Below are 26,136 nucleotides of genomic sequence, written 5' to 3' on the forward strand. Positions count from 1 at the left end.
TCCCTTCCCTTCCCTTCCCTTCCCTTCCCTTCCCTTCCCTTCCCGGTTTGGTTCGGCTCGGCTCGGCTCGGCTCGGCTCGGCTCGGCTCGGCTCATTCCAGCTCACCTCAGCTTGGCTTGCATCATCTTGTTTCATTTCATCTAGTTTCATTTCATCTCGTTTCTTTTCAGCTAACTGATATTCCATGTTTCAAAGCTGTAGCTGAATGTCTTGTTGCTTGGAAAGTGCAGTGTAAGAGAAAATTAGGATTTGCCTCCATTTCAAAGGTTGATCCAACTAGTGATTCAAAGAGGGGATAAGCTCAATATTTCAGCTTCTTCAACAGTTTGAGAACCACTAATGTAGATGAAGCGTATCTGTAACAGTCCTGTCACTATCATGATACTGCAGATCAACTTCTGTGCAATACTGATTTTCAAGTGGCAATAAAGTTCTTAATTAACCATATCTGTACATTTCATTAGAATTACTTAACGGTAAAAAAAGGTATAGCACCTATCTTTGCTGTTAAACCCTACTCCCCAAACATTGGCAGGGGAAGGAATATGTCCCTGAAAGAAATAAACTTGTGTTGGAAATTATGATGTTCCACGAAATTGTGCAAAGGCAATCTGGAAAGATAGAACAGCCAAGTGACAAATCAGAGCCCAATGACATCTTGCTTCTGGCTTCATATGCATGGGCCTGAATAGTTCCTAGCCATAAGCCATCTTTGCCAGTCCTTCTTTTATTAGTAAAATAGGACTTCATGGGCATTTGGTTCTTTTGGGGTGTAATAAGAGAGACCAATCCATTCGGTAAGGTGATAACATTCCCAATCAATATTGTTTGGGAATTCCCAAATTATTTGAAATTCTTTTATTTCCTTCTTCTTTTGCATTTTTAACCAAATCAAATAATCACCAATTTTTTAAACAAAGTTTTCAGATATGCTTCAAGCCTCTGTTTTTCCTTCTTTCTGTTGAAAACAAAACTAAGATGTGTAACAGGAAGTGAGGTGGAGATTTTGACTGACTGGATTATTATCTCTCAAATGATGCTTCCCATTTTGGAGATGAAATGTTTATGAGATCAATGTCTGAAAAAGGTCCCTGGGGGTGTCTGATATCCATTCCCCAGAGGCATTGAACTTCGGTTGCTCCATCTGGTCATCTTTACCTTTATCTTCCACAGATCTCTTTACAACGGACTTGCTTGTTTAAAGCATTAGTTCTTTCAAACATCCACTTCAGCGTAAGTGTTCTTCCTAAACAATGAACAGAATGACTCACTCTTTTTGGGAACACAAGAACAGCCAAGCTGCTGGGAAGGCCTGCTTTCTGCTTCCCACAGTGGCCGGGGCCCAGATGCTCTCAGACGGGGCTTGATGGATACAGTCCTTTCCGGCTAATGCTCCCTGGCTGTGGCGTAGTGGAATCAAGCCTTTTGGAGAAGCAGCCCAGGACGTGTTGTTGCGTAGGAGAGTTGCTATCATTCGTGCCCTCCCCTGAAACTCCATCTTCCCTCCGAGTTGAGCTGCAATCTCCCCAGTGCCAAAGGAAATAAATTTGCTCGTTAAAAGTTCAACATAGGCTGTCCATGTTGCAATGCAAGGGATTTGGGGGTGGCTGGGTTACATAATTTTGCACTTTGAGCCCTGGGAATCCTATTTTGCCTGCATGACTCACTGCCAAAGGCCAACTTCTCCTCCTGGATCTGCCTGATTCTTGCTAAGCCATTGAATGTAATGAGGGTCATTGCACCTTGCAACAGAGACCTGACTGCACATGTACAACTCGCATGTTGAGCAGAACAGAGATGAAGCCCTAAGATTTGTTTGGTATTTTACCTCTGGACTGAGGTTTCTACTCTCCGTCTCCTGGGTTTGCAGGACAGACAACAGAGAGGGGAGTCACTGCATAGCTTTTAACAACCACTGCCCAGGAGCAGGCTGGCTTTAAACTGTATAGCAGGTGCACTTAAAGCCTCATCTTAGAGGCCCCCGTGTACCCAGCCTTTGCCAAAGAAAGAAGCGGAAAGGAAAATGTACTTGCGGAAACTGCTCTAGGGACGGACTGTATAGTTCCCGCTGTAGAAAGTACATTCTTCGAGCATCTCTGGGGCATTCTAGGAAGTGGAGAGGAAGGTCTTTGCCAGATTCCTGGGATGTTCTGAGGGCACTCGAGGTTTCTTTCACAGGGATTACAGATTCAAAAGCTTCAGCACCTTGTTTCAATGATGCAGCTCCTGGAATGTTTGTGAGTCCTGCACACAGTGTGTGTGTGAGAGAGAGAGAGTCAGAGAAGGTGAGAAGGAGAGAAAGAGAGAAGTGTGTATGTAGGTATCCCACCCAAACACTTGAAGACTCCAGGATCAAGGCAAGGGACTACGACCATTTTTCTTACAGCTCTGGGCTTGAGTTTCTCACATGGCTCCCCTCTTAAGCTGTATGTCAGGTCACTTGTGGAATGGGAGTGACCTTCAGAAGTGCAAGAGGGGCATATCTGGTGTGGACAAAAGAAGCAGTGGTGGAAAAAGGAGTCAGTGGGCTTGAAATTCGTTTGGGCAGCTGAAGTGGTCTCTGATCTGTGGCACTTATGCCACAAAACAACTTTTAAACTTCAGGATTTATTGGGCCTGCTGGTCCATTTGTTCAAGCATCTCTTGGTCCTGAAAGAGCGACATTTCTGATGCTAAGATGATAGAAATTATCTGTGGCACAGTCATAGTGCAGCACCTTTGCATGGTCTGAACCCCCAAACTCCAAGCTAGCGCTAGAAAATAATCCTTCTGGGCACCTGGAGAACCAATCTTCAAATCCGTGTGGACAATATTGGTCTTGGTTGTTGTGACATGCCATGAAGTCATCTCCAAAGTCATGGCAACCTCATGAAGAAGTGCCCTCCAAAATATATTGGAAATTCCAGGCCGTGGTTTCCTTGATGGAATCCATCCTTCTCATAGTTGCTCTTCCTGTTCTTCTTCTGCCTTCAACTTTCCCCAACGTGGTGGTCTTCTCTAGGGAGTCCTGCCTTCTCATGATGTGGATATTGGGCTAGATGGACTGAGTATAAAGCAGTTTCCATTGTTTTTAATTTTAAAAAGGAGGGAAGGGGAAGAGAAAGAGAAGAGCAAGCAAGAAGATGCATAGAGAGAGAGAGGCAACTCCACCAGTCCAGTTCAGAATGGAACACAGCACAGACTAGACCCCAAAAGATTGCATTGGATTGAAAACCAGGACATTCTGTCCATCTGCTAAAATATGGGAGTTGCTCCAGTGGGAACACAGTTGCGTACAAGAATGGATTGGCAAAGCCCCTTGCCAAGCCACTGACGCCCAGAGAAGGAGAGATCTGTCATGTAAAAGCAACTGCAAATGACTGATGGTATCGGTCTTATTATCTGCTGTACAAGAATGCCTCAAGACCACATTGAAGGAGGGCTGCCAAAAGAAGCCACTTTCTATTCCAAAGGAATGTATCATCCCATACTCAGGAGAAATCTGACCAAGCTGGGCTGCCCTTTCCATGGAGTGGCAAGAATTTGTATGCTTGAGTGGCAGATTCCAAAGGGACAACCATTTATGTATGTATGTATGTATGTATAACATTTATATCCTGTCCTACATGAAAAAATGTCCCAGGATGGCTTACAAAAATGTTTAACAATTAATAACAACAACAAATAGTAACAAAAATATATATCAATTAATAACAACAAATAACACCCGTAAACTTTTTCTTACCTCCCAACACTTTTTTGGAAGTTGGAAGGTAGCTGGCATTTTTCAGGTGTGAAATTTAAATATACAGAATTTACACTTAGAGAAGAATTTCAACGAATTTGAAATAATGTTGGCATGACATAGAAGGTGGAGGTCGTAGAGTCATATAATCAAGGGATAGTAGAGTCATGATATTTGATATTAGATATATTAAACTATTGTATGATTACACCCTAGTTAAGTACACATGCACAATAGTTAAAGATATCTCCCCCGCTACACCCCTCTGTTGCGTTCCATTTATTTTGGCTGCAAGAGTTGTTTGCTGAAAAATTCAGAGCTCTTTTGTGGCTGCCACATTTGTTTCGTTATCTGTTCTTCAGATTAAGATCCCTTCCACCCTCCCAGGTGCTGTTTTGTTGCATGTCTCTTGCTCCCAGGGCCTAGAACTGGAAAGTTTTATCAACATTCCCTTTGCAGCGGGCCTTTGGAGGATACTGAAGCCCACTGATGTCTTGTCAGTGCTGAATTGCAGAAAGCTCTTGAGTAAGAGCCAGGATCACAAGTGGGAGCTGACGGCTCGGAGTTGCTGGCCAGGGATCAGAAGTCAGGAGTTTGGTCCAATGAGGACTGCTGGGGCCTGGGAAGTCCATGGTGAGCCAGGACGGGTGGAGCCACTCTGGAACCAGGAGATCTTTCCATGCCCTTTCTCCATCAGGTCTCCGACCTGTATTCTTTGCAGTTCACCTTAGAACAGTAACACATAGGCATAGTAAAGGTAAAGGCTTCCCCTTGACGTTACGTCCAGCCATGCCTGACTCTCGGGGGCGGTGCTCATCTCCGTTTCCTGGCCGAGGGAGCCAGCATTTGTCCTCAGACAGTCTCCATGGTCATGTGGCCGGCATGACTAAACACCGAGGTGCAGGAACGCTGTCACCTGCCCACCGAAGTGGCACCTGTTTATCTCCTTGCATTTGCATGCTTTTGAACTGCAAGGTTGGCAGGAGCTGGGACTGGGCAACGAGAACTCACCCTGTTGTGCAAATTCGAACCGGCGACCTTTCGATCTCCCAGCCCAGCAGTTTAAACCACTGCGCCACCTGCAGTCCCGAAGACATAGGCAAGCTGGTGCCCAAAACAGCTCCTGGCAACCTCAGTGACTCTTCAAAGTTTAAGGACTCAGATGAAAGAAAGCTGGACGTGAGCAGAGGCACCATTCCACTAGCGCAGAGTTTTCCACCACCTGCCTGCTGAAACCCAGCTTTTGTTACCTGATGCGAGTGGCAGATCGCACGGTTTGCTTCTGCTTGTGCGAGTGGAACAAGGCCTGGGGAAACCTCATGCACAAGGGCCTGTGCAATGGATTGGGCAAGCTGCTGTCCAAGCAGACTCAAAATATTGGGGTTACACTAGGAGAATAAACACTGGGTTTCTGCAAAGGTGGAAGCTTTGCACCTGCAGAAGATACCTTTGGAGAGAGACCTTGGTTCACGTTTGTCTTATTTATCTTGGGCACAACACCTTCAGCAATGCTTTGTGGAAAGCCTGGGCAGTGTCTTGTGGGACAATGAGCAGAGAAACCATGCAATGACCTCTCCAGGGCCCAGTGCAGCACGTTGTGGAACTGCTCGTGCTGTTGCCTGAACACTGGAACAGGGAGAAAATGGGGGTTTGCACTAGCACAGCGGCTTCCTTGCCAACAAGGCTGGAACCCTTCTGGAGTGGAGCAAAGCACAACCTAGCCCAGCATCCTGCTCTCACAGTGTCCAGAGAGGTGCCATGGGAAGCTGCCCAGCAGAACCCGATCACAACAGCCATTTAAACACTTTTGTTAAATCTGGCTTCATATGTAGTCGCAGCATTTCAGAGCTGAAAGGCAAACTTCTCTAGGTATCTAACCAGTCTCTCCGTACTGTTTATTTTTGAGTAAACAGAGGCTTAGAAGGTTAGAAAAGTTTGGACGGCTCCTTCATTCTGGTATTCAGTTAGGGAGAGGGAGGGAGAAGAAAGATCTTTGTGTGCGTGTGTGTCCATGTGCATGTTTGTGTTTGTGCACAAGGAACAGTTACATAACTGGGATGTGATTTCACGCCATGCAGTGAACAAGCGGTGCATCTCAGGGCTGCTCAGCTGTTCCCCGAGCCCCCTGATGCTTTGCTCTGTTCCAGCCACCTTGCACCCTGTCAAAGAGTTCTCTCTCTCTCTCTCTCTCTCTCTCTCTCTCTCTCTCTCTCTCTCACAATAGGCTCACCATATGCCTAATTGAGCTCCTCTACCATGCAAAACATTTTTTTTCCATCATGATCTGGCAGAAGGAGAGAGATGCAGTCACCGGGGACCTTGCATAATCATCTAACAATGACTCAAAACGGAGTGGATCTGGAGTGGGTGGGAAGGGAGATTCCCACTGCAAGACCACTTTATAGTGTTTATGTATTTATTTCTTGTGAAGGAATAACTTGGTAGTTGCCTCACCTAGCAGGCACCAATTTTTTTTTTAAGACCTACCCTTTTCATCATTATTGCATCTACCTTTACTTTTAAAAACCTGACTTTGAATTTAATATAATTATATCTTGCCTCTCAAAATAAAAAACCCTTACAAGGTGTAATAATAATAATAATAATAATTTAATTTTGATACTGTTCAATAGCTGACACTGTGCTTTACAACAGCTCATAAAACAATACAATAAAGCACATTTTTTTCTCAAAATGCAAAAAAATAATCAAAACACATTAAAAACTGTCGAAACCACCAAGGTTATAGAGTAAACCTGTTAAACACCTGGCTCAGGTAATTTCCTCAAGACTGCAAATGTCCTTTTATGTCTTTAAATGCCTCAAAAAAATTGATGATGATGGAGTCAGAGAGGCTTCAGTGGGGAGATCATTCCAGAGTTGGGGGCCACCACTGAGGAGGCCTTTCCCCACAGCTGCCTTCTGAACCTTCCTTAGAAGTCCCCAGAGGTCTGTCGCCATTAAGAAACACCATGATAATTCAGCTCCCTTTTTCACGGAAGAAGGAAGCCTCAGAACACCAACTGTTTTCTCCTTCACCTAAGGAAACTCCTCTTTCTTACATCCTTCTTAGTTTTGGCCTTTCATTTGGTCTTCCTCCTTTTTTCTGTGCAGTCAAGAAGCCTGTTCATCTTTTTTTCCATTCCTGGATGTTTACCTCATCTTGCCATTTGCGGTGGTTTTGAAAAACCTTGCTTTCTCATGCACAGAGAGTTTGCTACAGCAAACAGGAGTCTTGCTGCAACAATTTGTATTAACTTACAGCCTAGACAGCATCGGATTTAAGATTCATGCTTTTAATAAATGCCAACATAACCAGCGATAAATTCAGGTTGGTTATCGCTTCAGCAGTGTTTTATTAACAATGCTTTTATGCCTTGTTTCTGGCTGAATTTATGGCATTTGCGTAACTTTATATTGGTGGCTCCAACATTTCCCAACATCTGCAGAAAGTTCTCTTTTGTTCTTCTGCTAGTTGTTATTGTTTGGAAAGAGGCAGGGCAGGGGGAAAAGAAAATACACACTTGTTCTTGTGGACAAAAAGTTAAGTGCTACTTTACTCACAAAACTGAGTCATGCATGTTGTCGGGCTATTTCACAAAGCTTGTCCTATAACCGGCCATTCTGAATGGGGACAAAACATTGCTAGGAGGTTGATAAGGAGCTACAATCAGCTTGATTGCCAGCTAGCACTGGAATGCATGTTAGTACAGAAAACTACTCAAAGGTGGTTCTTATTAACTCGGTGAAGCAGGGGTGGGTAGAAGTATTATGTGAAGATTTTGACCCCCTCTTCCCCGACAAAAGAAACTACTTCCAATTTTCCAAAACACTGGCTACTCCAAGCCACTGGAATCTTCATCCTGAGAATGTAAGAGGAGCTCTGCTTGATCAGGCCAAAGTTCTATCTAGTCCAGGATTTGGTTCCCAGAATGGCCAATGAGACGCCTGTGGGAAGCCCATGAGCAGGACGCAAAGCTCAATAGAACGCCAACCTTCCCCACTAATGGAATGCGCTCCCCAGAGAGGTCCACCTGGCGCCGTCGTTATTTGTTTTTCGGTGCCAGGCCAAGACCTTTTTATTTAAACAATATTTTAATAATTGTTAATATTATTTATTGGTTTTAATTTTTACAGTCAGGGTGAATCCGGATTTTAATATGTATTCTTTATATGCTTGCTTATTTATTGTGTTGGAAGCCGTCCCAAGGCTCATGCGAATGGGACGGCATACAAAAACTCCAAATAAATAAATAAACCTTCTGCCTTTTTCCCAGCAACTGGCATAGAGAGGGGGTGTTGTTCCATGACGGAGCCCTTGCTCTGCATGTGGAAGGTCCCAGGTTTGATCCACAGGTGGGGTAAAAACCTGGAAAGTTGCTGCCAGCCAGTGTTGACATAGCTGGCCTAGATGGACCAAAGTCAGGCTCATTTTAAGGCAGTGCATGTTCTCATGAAACTGCACGCCATAGACACCCATCAAGACAACGGACCATTGGTAGCCTTCTCCTCCATGTCCTCCAGGTCGGTGGCCATCTCTCAGTCTTGTGTTGGATGTATAAGACCCTCCTCTTATTTCTCTGGTGTTTCCCACCATTCAGCTTCACGAGGTGATCCTAGGTTCTTTCTTTATGAGAAAAAACATCTTAGTATTCCCTCGCTCTCACAATACACCATTGTATACACTGCCATTCTATCCTCCCCTCTTTTTCTTTTTTAATCTTATTGGGGAATTTCCCTACCACCTTTGGCACCTTTTCCAAGTTGATCCACCTGCCTCAAGTTTCACATCTTTGTACATTCTTGCATACTTTCTTCCCCTCTGCAAAATACAGAGCTGGTTTAAGGGCTGATTCACACATGAAGGAAAACCCTGCCCATATTCCATTACTCAGCAATCCCCTGCTGGTGTGTGTATAGCCTTCAACATACCGTATTTCAGGTAACGCAAAAGTGACGTTCAGTCACTCGCCATTGACCATGTGAATTCAGAGGCAAAGGGAGCTTTGTTTCCAGGAGATCTGCTCCTAAATTAAACTCTTCCAGCTGCAAAAGCTGAACACCATACTATGTGGAACTATCTATTACTATTATGGAGGTTAAAAGCACTGTGCATTCCCATCAAGTCCTGGGAATATTTGATTCATTCCATCTGGTTGCAGGACTGCGGGGAGTTCTTTTCTGTAGCCCTCCACTCACGGTGGTCTGGCACCAGCGGAAATCATATTCCAGAAAGCTCAAGAGACAGCAGTGTGGAGCCGTCAAAAGTCTTTCTTAGAAATCAGTCCGTGTGATTCGGATGATTCTTTTCCTCCTCTTCCAACCATGACAAGAACCACACATGCCTGCCACTGTAAGAACAAGCATAACATCCATGGACACCATTAAATAGAGTTTGAATGTTGAACTTGGGTAACTCAGAATTTCACAGCTGGCAAGTCAAGGTTTTGCCAGTCCCAGTCTACATCTAGCCCAGAATGTGTGGTTGGAGATACGCCAGATTTGGTTCCTTTACCCTTTGGAAAGAGGGTGAAGGACCTTCGGCCATGAGACTTCGCCTGGTCCACAGGCCTCTGATCCCTGATCTGGCCTCGTTGCCTCTGATCTCTGATTGCCCACAGTGTGAGTTGGCTTGATTTGCCCTCCGCGACCTTATTTCCAGAGGGTTGCATGACAGGCACCGATGGTGCTGGAGGGAAGAGTCCCGAGCATTAGTAGCAGAGCTCTTATTGTGCCTGCAGAAAGTCCCAGGTCTGATATCCAGATAGGGCTGGAAACATCTCCTGTTGGATATCCTGGGAAACCGCTGCTGCCAGTCAGTGTTGGCAAGACTAGACATGATGTACCAATGGTCTGACTCAACACAGGCAGCTGCTTAGGTTCCCGTGCAAGGCGTTTTTTCCAAAGAATGCACAGAATTTGCAGTGGGTCAGGACTGTGCAGAGGAACTATCCATCCGTGGTATTTGGGGAAGCCACTGACCTCCTTGTGTGCTGAAAATGCTCACGGAAGAATGTGCAGCTCAACCGCATCTCCTGCTCCTTGTGCAAGGCATGAAGATGCCAAAGTGAGCTGTCCGTTCAGCACCATAATCTCCAGGGAAAAATGGGGAGCAAGAACGGCTGCAATATTTTCCAGATGGTGGATCGTACAAGGCATCCTCCAGACTGAGCATGGGATTAAAACAGGGCTTGGATTTCTGGCGCCCTCTTGCTTTGTAGACTCCTTTTGCCTCGCTGAGCTGCTCCCCGTGTTTCTTGGAGACCTGTGGAAAAGCGGCTGAGGAGCAGGACTGCACAAGGAGAAAAATGGTGCACGGGGAAAAATGAGAAAGCGTGACCTGCCACATTTTGTGGTTGATGCAAGGGGAGGCCTGCAACTCAACAGCGTGGCACATGCTTTACAGGCAGACCTCCTGGGAAGCAAGGGCATTCGACCTCTTTCGGCCTGAGGGCCAAATTTCATTTCGGAGAAGCTCCTGGGGGCCACCCTCCAATGGTGGCTGAAGGCCAAAGGGACGGGGCCAAAAATATCTGCCTATTTTAGCTTAAGGTGCCTACTCCTGGTAACAGAAGCTCAGGAAAGAGAGGAGCCCTGCCATGAGACTTAAAACTAAAATGATAAGACGGGTGAGGGAAGATGAATGGGGGTGGGGGGGACAGAAGCTGGAGAGAGATCCATCCTTCAAGTGCAGAGCACTGTGGGGAGCTCCAGGTGTGCGTTCCAGGCCAAGCTGCTCTTTACTTGATGGTCTCCTTGCATGAATAGCACTTGTGGGCTCCTTTCCATTGGCCGGTGGATGGAACCGGCATGTTCTTTCCCAGCAGGACAATCGTCCTTGGAGCTCAAGGGAGGGGAAAGGGGTCTCCCTGCCACTCTGCCTTCTCTGGACCATGGATGAGCCAGGTGGATCTGCCCCTTGGTTTGATGTGATCCCCAGGGGTCAGGCTGGGCAGCCCTAACTGGCCCTGATAGAAGACACCCGCATGTGGGTCCCCTCCTCTTCATCCTTAATCAGGTATTGAGAAAATGCTAGGAAAATCTTGATTTGGAAATTTCTGAAAAATGTGCACAGGACATTTTGCTTGTGTAATCATGTCTTTCCTCCAGAAGCTCAATGTGAATTGAATTAAATCATTCCGTGTCTTTGGAGGCTTTTGTAATCCTTGCTGGGATTCTCTTTCCACCCCCAAAGGTTATGTTACCAGAATGGGTTCCATGTTTCATTGCAGCTTTCTTCTTCATTAGTCAGGCAAGTTACGGGGAGATTATGGGTTTTTTGAGCCTCTGTTTCACTTGCAGATGACTAAAAACAGACGATGACTGTGACCAGACTAGACTGATTGCATGGCAAATAGTCTAGTCCAGTTCAGAAAAATGAATTGTTTTGTTACCGTGGCAATATTTCATTAGGATTTTCCAAATTAACATTGACCCTCATGGGACTGTGTGCATAAGGGAACCATATGCGGATCCATCAGGTATACATTCCCAGAATCATCCATGGAATCACATGGGAAAGTGGGTCCCATATTTAGACCAAGTTAGTGGAAATCCACCTTTCCTTGTAACTCTTTAGAGTAGAGGGTGCTTGCAGGTCTTGCAGTAGTGGACATCCGCCAAAGCCCACTCTTCAGCAAGGGTCCCACAGCTGAGCTTTAGATCCCACTGCAAGAAGAGCACTGTTGGATCTGCCCTATCTACTCCAGCATTGGCTCCTCAGCAGCCAATCAGATGCTTAAGGGGAGCCCACAAACTGAACATGAGTGCAATGGAACCAGGTATTCAGTTACTGAATACCCAGTATAATATTAAACCTCATTAAATGCCTGGTCGTATAGGATGGTCTTAACATGGTGCCAAAAAGACATCACAGTTTGGGGGCCTGGATAAGTGAGGTCCCAGAGGCTGTGACGGCTTCCTAAACCCAAGAAAGAAAGGAGAGCTGTTTTGCGTTGCAGATGAAACGTAGACACACAAAAAAGTGCACACCGATCCCCCTTCTCCCACCAACTCATCTGCAAATGATTTTTGTAGCCACGTTCCCAATTTATTTGCTAGTGGGAATCTTGCTAGTCTGCCAAGATTTGGCACTTTTAGTGTCCCTTTACTAGCCAACTGTGGTGGAGGGGGAAAGGTCTGCTGAATGAGCTGTGAAGTGTGCGGTGTCATTAAATAAGGTCTGCTTTCATTCAGAAAAAGGGGGAAGGGAAGGGAAGGGAAGGGAAGGGAAGGGAAGGGAAGGGAAGGGAAGGGAAGGGAAGGGAAGGGAAGGGAAGGTACGATGGGAAATCACTCTTCCATCAGTGGAGGGCCTACATCTCCATATCCTGCTCACATCAAAGATGACTTTTCCGTGTTCCTTTGGCAGCAGTGTTTCCACACCTGGGTGGAGCCCCATGGCTGCAGCCCTGGACCACCACCTGCCAGAGGGGACTTGATGTTTTTGAAACTGAGATAGCCTTTCTTTAAGTATATATATTTAAAATCTTCCGTCCTCCTCTCTGGTCAGGCTTTTGCCATGGAAAGTACAGACAGGAGCAATGGGCGGCCTGGAATGTCTCTCCACCGGCCGGCGATTCCAGCTGGACAGGCCATAAAAAACAGTTGTGCGTCATTCCCGCAGCTCCTTTTTCAGAGGAGAAGCACATCCGGAAGGCACTTAATCCTTCCTATGTTATAAAAGGACAGAAAGTTGAGGGGCCTCCAGGCAGAATCCAGTGCAAATACATAAATGTCCTGTTTGTCAAAGGAGTCCAAGAACCATTGCACAATTGTTCTAGCTAGGTGAATTATTTCATGTTAGGGCCTTCCTGGAGACTGTCCAGCAAGTTATGGTAATGACTGAGATCAATCAGGCAATTCTTCCTGCAGATGGCCCTGGACATGTGGTCGCAAGTGGTTGTGCAAAGCAGAACTTGGACGTGAGTCAAATTGCCATTCCTTTGGTTGCGATGTCGTTTGGTACCCCTCTGGCAAGTCTGTCCAGGACTCCTTTTCCAGCAGGGCAAAATGAGGAGTGGGTGACTCTAAAAATGATCCAGGAGTCAGTAAGGTGTTGCAGTTTGTTTGCTTTCCATTTGGATTCGATTACATTTGAAAGCAGATCATTTTGGTCAGTTTGCATTTGAATTCGATTCAATTGGTCTGATTTGCTTTTCAAATCAGACACTTTCTGAAGGAATAAGTGACCCAACCCAGAGTGAACACAGAGTTAACCGTCAGTTTTTACACTCACAATAGAGTTGTCTGATCAAAATTATGCCGACTAAATAGAGGAAATTGAACATTAAAAGGTGTGAATTAGGGGAAATGACCATACAAAAGGGTTTATAATAATGCTTGCAGAAATGTGCCTGCCATGGGATACTGAATGTAAAAGCGTGTTCTGTGTGCCTGGAAATGCACGTGAATTTTCCTGCAGAGCTTAGAAAAATCTTCTCATGTGCAATAGAATGAAAACCATAGGAACACTCTACAATGCAAGGGAGACCGATTTTTTCAGTTTTTCAGTTTCAAGATTGCAGAAAACACCTTGGAGTCTTTTCTCCGTAAACCAGTATGGACATTAGCTTCAACATGGTGGATGCCTCACTTGCCTTCAGACCATCCTCTGAGCCAGTTCATCTGTTGGGAAAACGCCATCCCTGGGATCCATTCATAGTAATCACATGGAGAATCTCACTGAACGCGAATGTGGGGGAATTAACATGCTAACATTTTTAGAAATTAGAAGTATATGAAGAGATGAGATAGACCAGATGTATCCGTGTTCCCAGAAAAGCAAACACCCCTGGTGTAGATTGTGCTGGTGTTTCCAACGGGATAATTACGCGGAGTGCTGCCACGGCATGTCCAAAACACTCATTTTTTGGGATCAATTAGAATGGAGGATTGTTCCACAATTCTGACAGCCCACTCTTGTCTTCTCTGCCAATTATTTTCTTTTCATGGGTGCATGAACGCTCAACTGGCACGGAGCACTGCTCAGAAACTTGAAGCTTCTGCCGTTTCCTGTCCTCGTGCTGTGGTCCGGTGCCCATTTTATTTGGGAGCACATCCCACCGAAGTTGGGGAAATAGACATGCATATAGCTGCACTCTGAAGAGACAACCCTGTGCTTATTTAGACAGAAAAACAGTGGCAGGATTTTTAATCTGGCTAAAGATGCGTAGGATTGCACTCTAAAATCATTTTAATTGGTAAGCTTTAGCCAATTATTAGCTGAGCTTGGAAGGACCACAATAAATGTTTTTATTATGTATTTCTAATTAATAAGTTAATAGACTTATGTTCTCTCTCTCTCTCTCTCAAGTCAGCCTTGTGTTTACAAATAGGATGGAAATATTTTACTGTGTACGACAATCAGGTATTATTATTTTATTATTATTATTACATTTTATACTGCCCATAGCCAAAGCTCTCTAGGCAGTTGACAGCAATAATCATAGAATCAAACACTCAAGTCACCCATCCCACTTCTGTCCAGGCCTGACCCTGCTTAGCTTCCAAGATTAGGCAGGATCAGGCACTTCAGGCTACATGTAAGCTTTACTTAGTTATGAGTTTTCTACTACTGCTCTGATTTGCCCATCACATTTTGCCAGTTTTTCTCTTCTAACTCCAGGTTGGTGAGCATTATTCCTAGATGGCCTCCAAACACACAGCCGACCCCTCTTGGACCATTTGTGTCTCAGGCAGATGTCGCTAAGATAGAATGTGGAAGACAACGTGGAAACTGGGCAATATTAAGATGGGATTTCTTTGCACAACCAACCAGAGCCAGCTTCAGGGCTTTGCTTGGTCTCCTCACTATGTTTGGGATCAGAAGCTGCTGGGACTTCTAGAAAACCTATCTGAGGAATATTCTTCCCAGGAGCCTTCTTCATCTCTAGCAGCGAACACAAGTGAAGGTCCTGCATACAGTGAAGCTTGTGCAGGTGGGATGGCTGTGACAACTCAAAGAAGCCAATATCTAGGACTAAGTGTCTCATATTCTGAGCTGTAGACCACCAGGGCCAATTTCAGCACTGCTCCAGCTCTGGGATCGTTGCTGCATTCTGGCAATCTTCCTCTGATGCTCAACAGATGGCAGCATTCACATGGACGACACCAGTTGCTGTTGCACGCGAGACCAACAGTTTGCACCGTGCTGGTGTTGTATTTGTTCGAAGCACATTTTCATGGCTGGCTTTCTTGACTAGCGTGAGGAGGTGGCTTTGAGTGTTAGGCAGTTGGGATGAATCTTGGCATCACACTGAGAAACACGTTTGCAGATCCATCAGGATGTAAACAGATCCGTCTGGCAATCCCAAACATGTATCTCATGATTCAACGTCTGCTCTGATTCATTGTGCTTCATCTCCCTGGAAGAGGACAAAGGAAGCCGTGGGGATATGAAGTTCCTTCTTGTAAGAAGACAGCATAAATGAACCGTTACTGATGCCCCCATCCCAAAAACAGAATGGAAAATAAAACCAGGACCTCAACATGATAATACAATTGCAGCATTTAAACAGTTTTTTAGCCCTGGAAGCCAAATCGATTTCAGAAGTGTTTCTCAGATGACCCAATTTGCTTCTCTTGACCCTACCTCCTTTTCCCCAACCACAAACAGTTTGGTGGAGCCCCAGCTTTTGTGAGGGTTTTTTCCCTATTCTAAAAGGCTGGAACATCTCTTCTTGTTATTGGCAGGGTAGACTTTGGGCTAAAACAGGCTAATACTTTGGTCTTGACCCCTTTACCTTTAGGCCCGAACACAACTGGAAGGTGGCCTTCAAGAACTTATCTGCAAGTGGAATTTGGCTGTCATTCTGGAAGAGTTTCTGCACTGCTGGGCCAAATAGAAAATGGACTAAATGAAGGCAGAAGTATTTTGGAGCTATTGAACTGCCTTGGGACCTTACAGCAAGGACATGGCCTGGTGTCTTGATCTGAAGGCAAGAGGGTGCACAGTGTGTGTGTGTGGTGGTGGTGGTGGGGGAGCTGCTGAGTAATCCAGTCCTGATTACTTCTGAGGTTTTCCCCGCTTACTTCTGAGGCGACACTCCAAACTTGCCCTGCTAACTTCTAAGCTTGCATGCAGAACCTTGCTACTTGGCGATGTTTTACAAAAGGCTGCTGAGTGATTCAGCCTCACTTACTTCTGAGCAGACATACAGAGGATTGCCCTGCTTACTTTTGAGTAGATATGACATTGCAGGAATCTGGCTCTGTCCACTTCGGCTTTGGCTGCCAAGATATGGAATGCAGAGCAAGACCTTTCCCACTCCTGAACTAGTTTGTTGGTAAAGGGTTAATTGTGAATATGCCCACCAGGCCAGTCACTGGTTTTCCTCAGCAGGAAGGGACAGGAGGACCTCATGCTCAGGTTGGGGCTTGACACAATCGCAATGGAACACTGATGCAATTGCAGCAGAGTACTGTGACCTGAGTATTTACTGTATCTTCTAACCCCGAGCCACATGGGTAGGAATTTCTAACCTTAAAGGCAGCAAATGCACAATTATAATCATTATCCTATTTCTTGACATTGATTTGACTTGCTGGCTTTGCTGCCATCATATCATGTGTCCTCTCTTTCCACAGGACCCTTTTGACTTCCCACAAGAGGAGGCTTCAGCGATGGATGCCAGGAAATAATGTTTTGGCAGGAACGCCCCTGGGCGATGCTTCTAGAAAGGATGCTTCCAGCGAGGGAAGCTGATCTTGCATGCAAATTGATTAATGTTGGGATATCCAACAACTATTCTAGATACAGTAGAACCAGCAGCTATTATGCATTTGTGCTAGAAAGGGGTGGAAGACGTTGGTCCTTATGCATTTAATAGTTACTTCCATAATTCCTGTAGGACAAGGGGACAACACATTGTCTATGGGAACACATTGTCTAGTAGCAAAACAACAGATGCTTTGGTAGCCTAAAAGAGTCAAATTTAGCTTGGAAACAAGGCACACTCATTGTTTTGCAGCCCATACTGACCAATGCACGATGGAGAACATCTTGTGGAACACTGCTCCATGGATTGGCTTGAGTCAAGAATCTAGCCCATTAACAGCAACAGCAGTGAGTACTTAAACACATTGGGATGGTGCCCAGTGAAGTTGCCAGACTCATCAGATGGCACAATTCTGGTGGTTCTGTATGGACCTATGCCCCCACTGGAGTTCTGCAGCAGGTCTTCTGCAGCTCCACTTCGGTGGAACTCCCTGCTTCTAGAGATCGGTTGTTCGGTCGCAAAGTCATGCCTGACTCTTTGCAACCCCATGGACAACATTCCTCCAGGTTCTCCTGTCCTCCACCATCCCCCAGAGTCCACCCAACCCCACACCCACCTCTCCAGTGGCTCCATCCAGCCCCCTCAACCTCTGCCGTCCCCTCCTCCTCTTGCCTTCCATCGGTCTAGAGATCTAGCAGACGCCAACACTTTGTGATTTTTGGCACTTGCTGAAGATAGCTTTACTCCAAGGGTCTCTCCTTAATGGACCAGAAATGGTGTCGTGTTTCCTTTTTTAAACCCAAAGCACAACTTCCAATAAGATACTTTATTCTTTGGTAATATGGATTTTTATTTTTTTCAATCTTTCAGCGCTCACCTTTCCAGAATAAGTTCAGATGTGGATAAACAAACAAACAAACAAACACCAGATTGTGGCAGGGGGTGGCGTAAAAAATGCAATGCACAGAATAAAAATGATTTCTGCACGAGTGGATGTGAACATTATTGCAGGATATTTTTCAGCCGCTAGATGTCCTTGTGCTCTCCTGGACAGATGTATTTCTCAATTTAAGAAATTTCTGGCCTGCTTTTCATTACAAAGCAGTAGTTTGCCCATTAAAATAACACAATATTATCACCAAACAGAGAAAGCATGCCTCCATTCTGGTATGCAAACCAAAGGCAGGCAGCTACAGCACACACAACCACCGTCTGTTTCCATCTACGGAGATATCTCCATTATAAAACGAGTAGGGTTAATATCCCTAGGCCCTGAAGTTCACACTTCCGTTTGTGTAATGATGTCCTTCCTTGGATCGGTTGGGTATCTCCCATCATCACTTACATGGATTGATCCCTTTGGGTTCTAGTATTATGGGAAGGAGACATCAGAGAATCCTGGAATAGTAAAAAAATAGTTGCAAAGGGCCAGAAGGCCATCGGGTTCAATCCCCTGCTATTGCAGGACACCAAGTTACACCATCCCATTGAGATGATTGCTACTTCACTTTTTCCTCTGAACATACTTGGAAACACCTTCATCCTGTCTCCTCCTACTGACCATTTTCCTAAGCTAAGCAGCCTTAGAAGTTGTAATTTTTCCTCCTGGGGAAGTTGCTCCAGCCCCGGGACCATTTCTATATTTTTCCCAGCTCCTTTTCTGACTCACCTTTAATTTTTCACCTGTGCTTGCCTTCATTTTCTACCTCCAAAAGCTTGTCTTAAAGTGTTATTCCATTTGTTTAAATTGTTTAATTAAATTTTAATGCAGTTGTTCGGTGAGCCAGGATCTGTTTTGATATATTAATGTTGCAAATAGATAAATTAACACTTGGGAGGAGGGCCCCAGATTTTGTGCAGGAACACTGCTCCGTTTCTCAAAGTTTGGAATCTCTCTCTTATGTCTCTGTTTCTGGCAGCTTGATGCTGAATTCAGGGATGTTTTTCTATTTGACCCGGCCTACTTGGCCCTTGGTTCCACCCCTTCTTCTTAAGCCCCACCGAAGAGTAGAATGTTCCCACAATGGCTTTTCCAATACCCAATTCATTCCTCAGGCCGAAAGACAGACTACATCCCACTCCTAAGGTTTGCCATTTCTCACCAATCAATCTTCCACATTCAATGCATTTTGAGCATCATTTTCATATCACATGTGAAAATCATGCTCAAGGAGGTTCACCTCCCAATGAAACATAAGGTCCCTCTTTGCATGCATTTTTCTACCAAAGAACTTCATTTGCAAAATTCACAAAAAGTGAAAATTCCAAAGGGTAACTGAGTTTCATTTTATTTTATTTATTTTTATTTTTTTTTATTAAAACATTGACAAGTGCATCTGACAAGTGTGAAATTACATGAAAATGGGAACCAAAGACCCCATTGCAACAGTAAAGGGATAACAACTGGGATCTAAGTAGCAGTTGTGATAATGCTTAGAAGGGCGACGAAGCGGCCACAAGCATACACATCCTGAATTTCTGGTCAGAAAAAGATTCATCTTGGGTGACCTGTTTTCAAGAAGTCTGTTTATATTTATTTTCTTGGGATTTGAATTACCTATTCCTCTCTTATCTCAAAAGCAGAAACCCACACTCCAGTTGCTGACTGGACTTTGGAAGGACTTCACCCAACCGTCTAGGGAATAAGGAAAAGAACCAGTCTTTCAGATGGGATATTTAGGAGAGGAGCAGAGAATGCTAGACAAAGGAGTATTTTCATTCCTTTTCCTTGGCTCTGCACATTTCTTTTCCTCTATGATTTCTGAAGTAATGCTGACTTTATCTTCTAGGCAAGAAAAGCTCATACATCTTCTTTTCCAGCTGTTGGCCCAGCACTTGGAAGGGGGCCGAATAACAAAGCCAAGTTTGGAAATATGAAAATGGTCCAGAGTACATGAAAATGTGGTCCAACTTCTCCCGATGCCATGCATTTGCTCTGTTTACTTCCTGGTTGGGCCACAATTTGAAGAGGACAGCCAGGATCGATAGATGGTTTTGATTGGCCCACAACCAGTTGTGTGGTACAGTCCTGCCTGTATGATACTACTTCAGAGCACAAGCAGGAGATTGAATTGCTGAGTGCTTCGCCTTCATGAATAGTCCTCTGCATCCAGAAATGTAGCCTGGCAAAGTCTTGCCTCTCTGTGGCAGTTTACATGCGAGGAGGTTTCCTTAATTTAGAGAACCATTCAAATCCTACTTTTATTTGTAAAATGTATACCCCATCCTATAGCTCTGAGGGACCTGTCCATATACCTTTTAAAAAGCATGGCAAATCTACTCCACAATGTAGAAAGATATTTTTATAATTCTCACGATCAAAAAGCAAACATAAACGAGCTGCAAAACCATAAATGATTCCAACCTTGACTGCTCCATTTTCTTGCTCCCATTTCTTCCATCTGAAATAGTAAAATCCGAGAAGTTCTCCTTATGATTTTGCTGAAGGCATTTGGACTCCAAAGCTGCACCTGGTGGGCGAAGATTCAAGGCCTACTTTGGCAACTTCGGAGGCTGCAAAATGGTATTGGCGATGGTTCCATCTCTTAATTCTGATTCACATCCTTTCAACGGCCTCAGGAAAAAACCAGAACTGTTTTCCTGGCTGAAAGGCCTTGCTAAGACAATGGTGTGTATGTCTCTCCCACAGGCTGGGTTGAATCCAGATCTGGCATCAGGCCACCAGAAACCACAAAGGGGGGCTTGTCACCCACCCTGGTTCCACAGGTAAAACAGCCGCTCTTTATAAGAGAATGCGCTTCTGCCCCTTGCTTCCGCCGCTTGACGAATTGCATTCCTGCGAATGCTGGGTGTTTGGTTGCTCAAAGGGTTATGAAACACATGACTCAACGAAATGCCTTTCTCTCTGAAATAACATACAAATTGGTGGCCGTCTTTTGCTTTCATGGAAAGAAAGCATTTTGGGTCAAGCCGTTTTTCTCCCCAGCCCAAGGTGTACGGTTTCAACGGAAGTCTCCTTGCCAAGATCTCCCTTGGTTCTGAAGGTCTCATCGTGCTAAGTGGTTGTCATGAGAACGATTTTCCTTCCCCCCCAACCCCCAGCACCACATCCCAGCCATATTAAGCCGGGAGCCTTTTTTTAAACCACATTAGAAGCGGATGCAGTTACAACGGCTCTATGAATCAACAATGGGAGCTCAGAAAAGAATAAATCCCTTCCAGATGGTTTTGAAGAGTTGTATACCTTTCATACGATGGAAATAATTTTGGGTGCGATCCTTGCTCTTCCCACCCCCAGCCACCTGTTCTATGGTTATGGTTAAGTTCAACTTCAGAAGCACAGGCTTCCACTTTAAGAAATATTAAATTAGGTCAGAAAATTTAAGCCTGGATTCTGACTTAGCTATGCTTACAGAAGAGCTATTGGAACCAATGAGACATATATAACCAAATTCACATATTGGTTTTGACTTTTTTTAAATTAATTTATTTATTTTCCGGTTTATATCCTGCCTTTTTCCTACAAAGGGCTCAAGGCAGCTTACATCATTCTCCTCCTCCATCTTATCCCCACAGCAACAGCCCTGTGAGGCAGATTGGGCTGAGAGTCTATGACTGGCCCAGAGTCACCCAGTTGGCTCCATTGCTGAGTGGAGACTCGAACCCGGATCATCTGAGGCCCAGTCCCATGCTCTCAGCCACGATGCCACACTGTCTCTCTAATATAAGTCTGATTGATGTAAATGGACCCTCAAAAGTCGAACAGAAAATGGAGCACTGAAAGCTCATTGGAAGACAATCATCTCAACCAACCATCTCAAGACCAGCAATAGGAGAACCAACTGAACCATCTGGAGATCCCCTACTAGGGTGGTACTACATAGCCAGCCTCAGCTTTGGTCTGCACCAACCTCACCTCTCTAGGAGCTGACTTGAATTCGGACATTGCCGAATTTGTATTGCTTTTCCTGGACTGCTTGTGGTATGGTTTGACATGACGACACTTCATGATAGTTGCATAGTTTTAAAGAATATGGATGTACCCATTTCCCCAACTGCTTCATACTCTCTCTTCCTCTCCATCCCTTTGTATCATTTTAGCCTCCATGGAATGACAGGGTGCAGCTTTGCCTGATGGTCTCCAAGGAAAAGAAAATCTAGGAAATCATGAACGCTTCACCATGATAATACACAAAAGCCGATCCAGCTCGATCGGGCATCAGCGGCCTGATATGGACGTGTCTGACTTACCAACATGAGCTACTTGTCCAGGGGTAGCAGGGGCCAGGTGTTTGCCTAACAGTCAAAAGGGGGAATCTGCAACAGACATTCAAAGCAAACTCATTTCGAGCTCAGCAGATTGCCTCTAGTAAGATGCTCTTCTCCCCTTATCTTTCCCAATGAGGGAACCTTAAGACAAGTCACTCCTGTAATCAGGCTGAGCAAATACAACTGGCCAGGAACCAAATGTTCTTGTCCGGACTGGTATATTTATAGAACATGAGGAATGTCATTGACATTTCCCCGCCCCACCTTCTACTCCGCTCCTAGTGCTCCATAGCTTGACTATACTTGTGGACCACTTGCCATGAGAGGTTTAGCAGGAGATGGAGTGTTACTGCCGGTGTTATTCCTGCCATGTCTAACTTCCTTTTCCCACAGTGGCCAAGCTAGATAATAGCCTTCTCCTGGGGTTGTTCCTCTGAAACCGCCATCATCAACATAATTACCATCGTCTAATTAAGCATCAGCTTAGAAGTATCAAGGGGACTGACCATCTCCCTGATGGGAAAAGGCTGCAACTTTCGGGATCATTTAGCTTAGAAAACAGGCAAGTCAGGGGAGACGTATTCAAAATTATGCCTGTCATGGAGAAAGTGGAAAGGGAGATTTTTCTCCCTTGCTCATAGTACCGGAACCCAAAGGGCTCATCCCATGAAGCTGCTTGCTGGGAGATTCGGGACAGATCAAAGGAAAGACTTCTTCACACCAGGTAGAGTTAGACTATGGAATTCACTTCCACAAGATGTAGTGATGCCCACAGGTATGGCGGGCTTTAAAGGGAATGGGACAAATTCATGGAGGAGAAAGTTGTTAAATCTACTAGTGTGGGTGGCTTTATGCCCCCTCCAGTATCAGAGGTGATCTGCCTTTGCATCTTGATTGTGGGAGAACATGGGCTGGTGCATTCATGTCATGCGCACCTGTTTCCTGTGGGGGCTCTTTGGCCCCTGCCTGAGCAGAATCTTTGACTAGATGGACGCATGGATCTTCTGACATTCTCATGTTCTCACCATGTGCTGTACAGATGCTGAAGGATAAGGTGGGCTCACAATTGAAGAGGAATTATTGGAGTCATCATCGTGGGCTAACATGGCTGGACTCAGGAAGAGGCCCTCTACATGTTGCTCATGGAACTGCTGTTCTTTATCACTACAACCTGCTCATTCAACCATCTCTCTCTCTCTCTTTCTCCGGCCCAGGCAATGGCAGGTATGTAATACCTGGGCAGTGTCACCTGGTTGTTTGGTTGCTCTCTGTCCAGTGTTCAGACAGGTGACAGGAGGAGTCATATCATGGGATCCAGAGAACGGTGCGCAGAAGGTAGAGTCACTGAGGAAGAGGTGCATGGCCCAAAGCATTTTGGAAACCCAGACCTGCCACCAGACTTGATCCAAAAGAAGAAAGGAATAGGTGGAGATGAGGAAGGGGTCGTGCCTGAAGCTTGGCAGGAGCCCCAAGTACCTAATTCATCCTCTGCACTGAGAAGCAAAGTACACCTGGATATGAGAGCTTAGGCTGAAATGAATGTGCTCTTGGTCTGTGTGGCTTTGTGATCCACCAGCAAGAGAAGGAGCCCTGGTCTCATGGACGAAGCATGGAAAGGTGTAGACTCCAGCGTGTGATCCCTGCTGTTCTCTGAGTTCGAGGAATGGCGTCTGGACATGAGACATCTTCACGGCACGTTCCCACCTGCAAGCCCCGTCTTTCCAGTCTTCCACAAATGTGTGCAGGCAGATTCCTGAGGAAAGCAGTTCCACAAAATCCCTCCTCCTCATTGCTTTTGTCTCAAACGTATTTATTTTGCAACCTAAGATTAGGTTGCTGTCTAGGATTCACATTTTTGAGGTTTAGCAAGGCATGGCAAGATGTCCTCCAAAATGCACTTCGCAATCGCCGACTGGCTTCTCTCTCCACCCACTTAAATCTCTCTTATTTCAGCCAAGCCCTGGCCACAGTTGTCCTGAAAGCAAATCAAGAACTTCACAGAAGTCAGAGCATAATATCAGTGGTTGGCAGTCAATTACAGGGTATTCTGTAAAAAGGGCTGGCCAAGATTTATATATTTTATGATGGCATGACTAAAGCACCCAATAATGTATGGCTAATGATTAGACATAAGATATCTATTAATGGTTGTAGCATGGGATGGGCAACATGGAAACCCAAGAACAGAACAAGCCTCGGGCTTTCTTTGAGATATACTATCTCAAATTGCAATTGGTGGAAGGCTGAGCCCTGTATTACAACATCGGTGCAAATCTGAGCTGTAATAAGCTCTATGCGTCATCTGTGGGACTGCAGGAAATTGGCTGGAGACGGCCATCGCCCGCACCGTCTTGGGTGAAGGCCTGTGAGTTTCTCCTTCATTAGATGGTGGTCTCCATTTAATACCTTTCCAAAGTCCCTTCCAAGGTTAGATCTTTCGTACCACATTAGACCAAAACATATTTCATCATCCCAATTCTGCCTATTGATTTATAAACCCACGGGGAGTGAATTCTGTGTCCCCAAATCATTACATTTAAAAAAGAAATTGTTGGATCCAGTGTATCCGTCTAGAGAATGATGAAACAGAACTGCCTGGTGTTCCGAAGATACATATGGTTCCCATTGGTGAGATAAATCCATTTTTTCCTTGGCTCCCAGAATTTGTTGATCCACCAAATTGCATAAGATTATTTTGTTGCTTGTTCAGTTCCGTTCTTTTTCTTTTCTTTTCCCCTTCTTGTACAGAAAGATGACAGGATGGTTGAAATAAGACAAATGGATCCATGATTTCTAAGAAATGGCTTTAAACATAGCCATTGCTATACCCTGGAAAAAACCTTGAGCTGTGCCAAAATCTTCATAGCATCTGCCCAGTAGATTGAACACCAAATACATTCCTTGCCTTTACTCAGAGCAGTCCACATGGCTGGATCCAATGATGGCGATTTGGCTACTAAAAACCCCTCCCCGTCATGTGTAATCACACAAGGACAAGCAGGAGGAGCGAGGCAAACTTGGCTGCAGGGCTTGTCCTTCAGTTCTGCTTTAATCCCTTGGAAGGGGTGATAGGGAGAACTGCCTCACTGGGCTTGGAAGATGACATGAGGTGTTCTGAACTTGATTCTGTGCTGTGCTCCCAGGTAGGTCAATGGGGCCACAGAAGGATTTGCTTCCTCCTCCAATGGACCTGATCTGGCAGCAGCCCTGGGAAGGCTGCATTTCCCAGGATGCCTTCTGCCTGGCAGCAGCTACTGCAGCAGAGCCGAGAGGGGGAATGGGTGTCCACCACTGTCGGAGTGGTCATGATGCAGGGCAATGGACTTGGCTAGGCTTGGGGGTAGGATGGTGGTAGAGATGGGAGGATGGAGGAGCTGATGTTCTCCAATCTTGCAGAGTGGAGAGTAACACGAGCCTATTCCTTTGAGAACCACGAAAGGTGATTTTTGGAAGTGTCACCATCCAACTCTTCATACAGCCAGATACACGGGTTCTCCAACTTGTTCCAAGTTCTCAACTATCTTTGCAAGAGAAACCAGGTAGTGTTGTGGGACTGACTCCCCCTCCAGGATCTCTGTGGGACAGATGGCATCCGTGGGCAGGCCCATTGAGATCAGCTGGTGTCCCTCCTCCTCCATTTTAGCTCTCCTCCATGTTGGGAAAGGCATGGAGCCCATGGCATTGGCAGCGGAGGTGCCACAGGGGGTTCTGTGGGCCAGATCAGGAGTCCAGTGCGCTAGCTCAGGGTCATGGGCTGGGAGGTTCGGCACCTCTGTTGAAAGAAGAAGCAGGTCAGATAATTGACACTGCCTTCTGGAACGGAAACACAAGGGCCTGATTTCTTCCTTCCCTCTTTGCACAGCACATTCTGATCCAACAGCTTTGCTCGATGAAAGCTGTCCTCTGTTATTGTGCTTAACGAAGTCCAGCACCTGTCCACTACACATGCCAATTTCCTCAGAAGACCTGGTAGGTGGGACAGGAGAACTTTGACAGAAGCATTTTTCAAACTGAAATTTGAAATGCACACAGAAAAATGAATTCCAGTCTGCAACCTACAGTCTAACCAAGACCATCAAAACAGGCCAACTTTTGAAATGCAATAATTTTCTTTTGTATCGCACATCATGAAGTTGGGTGGAAAATAGTAGTTCTGGTAGAAGAAATTAGTTTCTTCCAAATCGGAAGCTTTATGCACGTATTTTTCTTTGACATTCATGGAGCTAAAGTGGAGAGGGGATACTTGGAAGCACTCACACTCTGCCCCTGAGTATTCCCACACACCCCGGCTCACAAACAGCCTGTCCCCATTTTAAGTCTATGCAGGGCATGGCCAAAGGCCAGGATGGATCTTCAAATAACAATCTTACTTCTTTTATGGCCAACACAAAGGATTCCTCATTGCTGCTTCGTGTCATGTTGGCACTGCTGATCCTCTGCCTTACACTGGCCATGTTGGTGGT

The sequence above is a fragment of the Varanus komodoensis genome, unplaced genomic scaffold (assembly GCF_004798865.1).
Source record: "Varanus komodoensis strain SLA01 unplaced genomic scaffold, ASM479886v1 scaffold19, whole genome shotgun sequence".
NCBI lineage: Eukaryota > Metazoa > Chordata > Lepidosauria > Squamata > Varanidae > Varanus > Varanus komodoensis.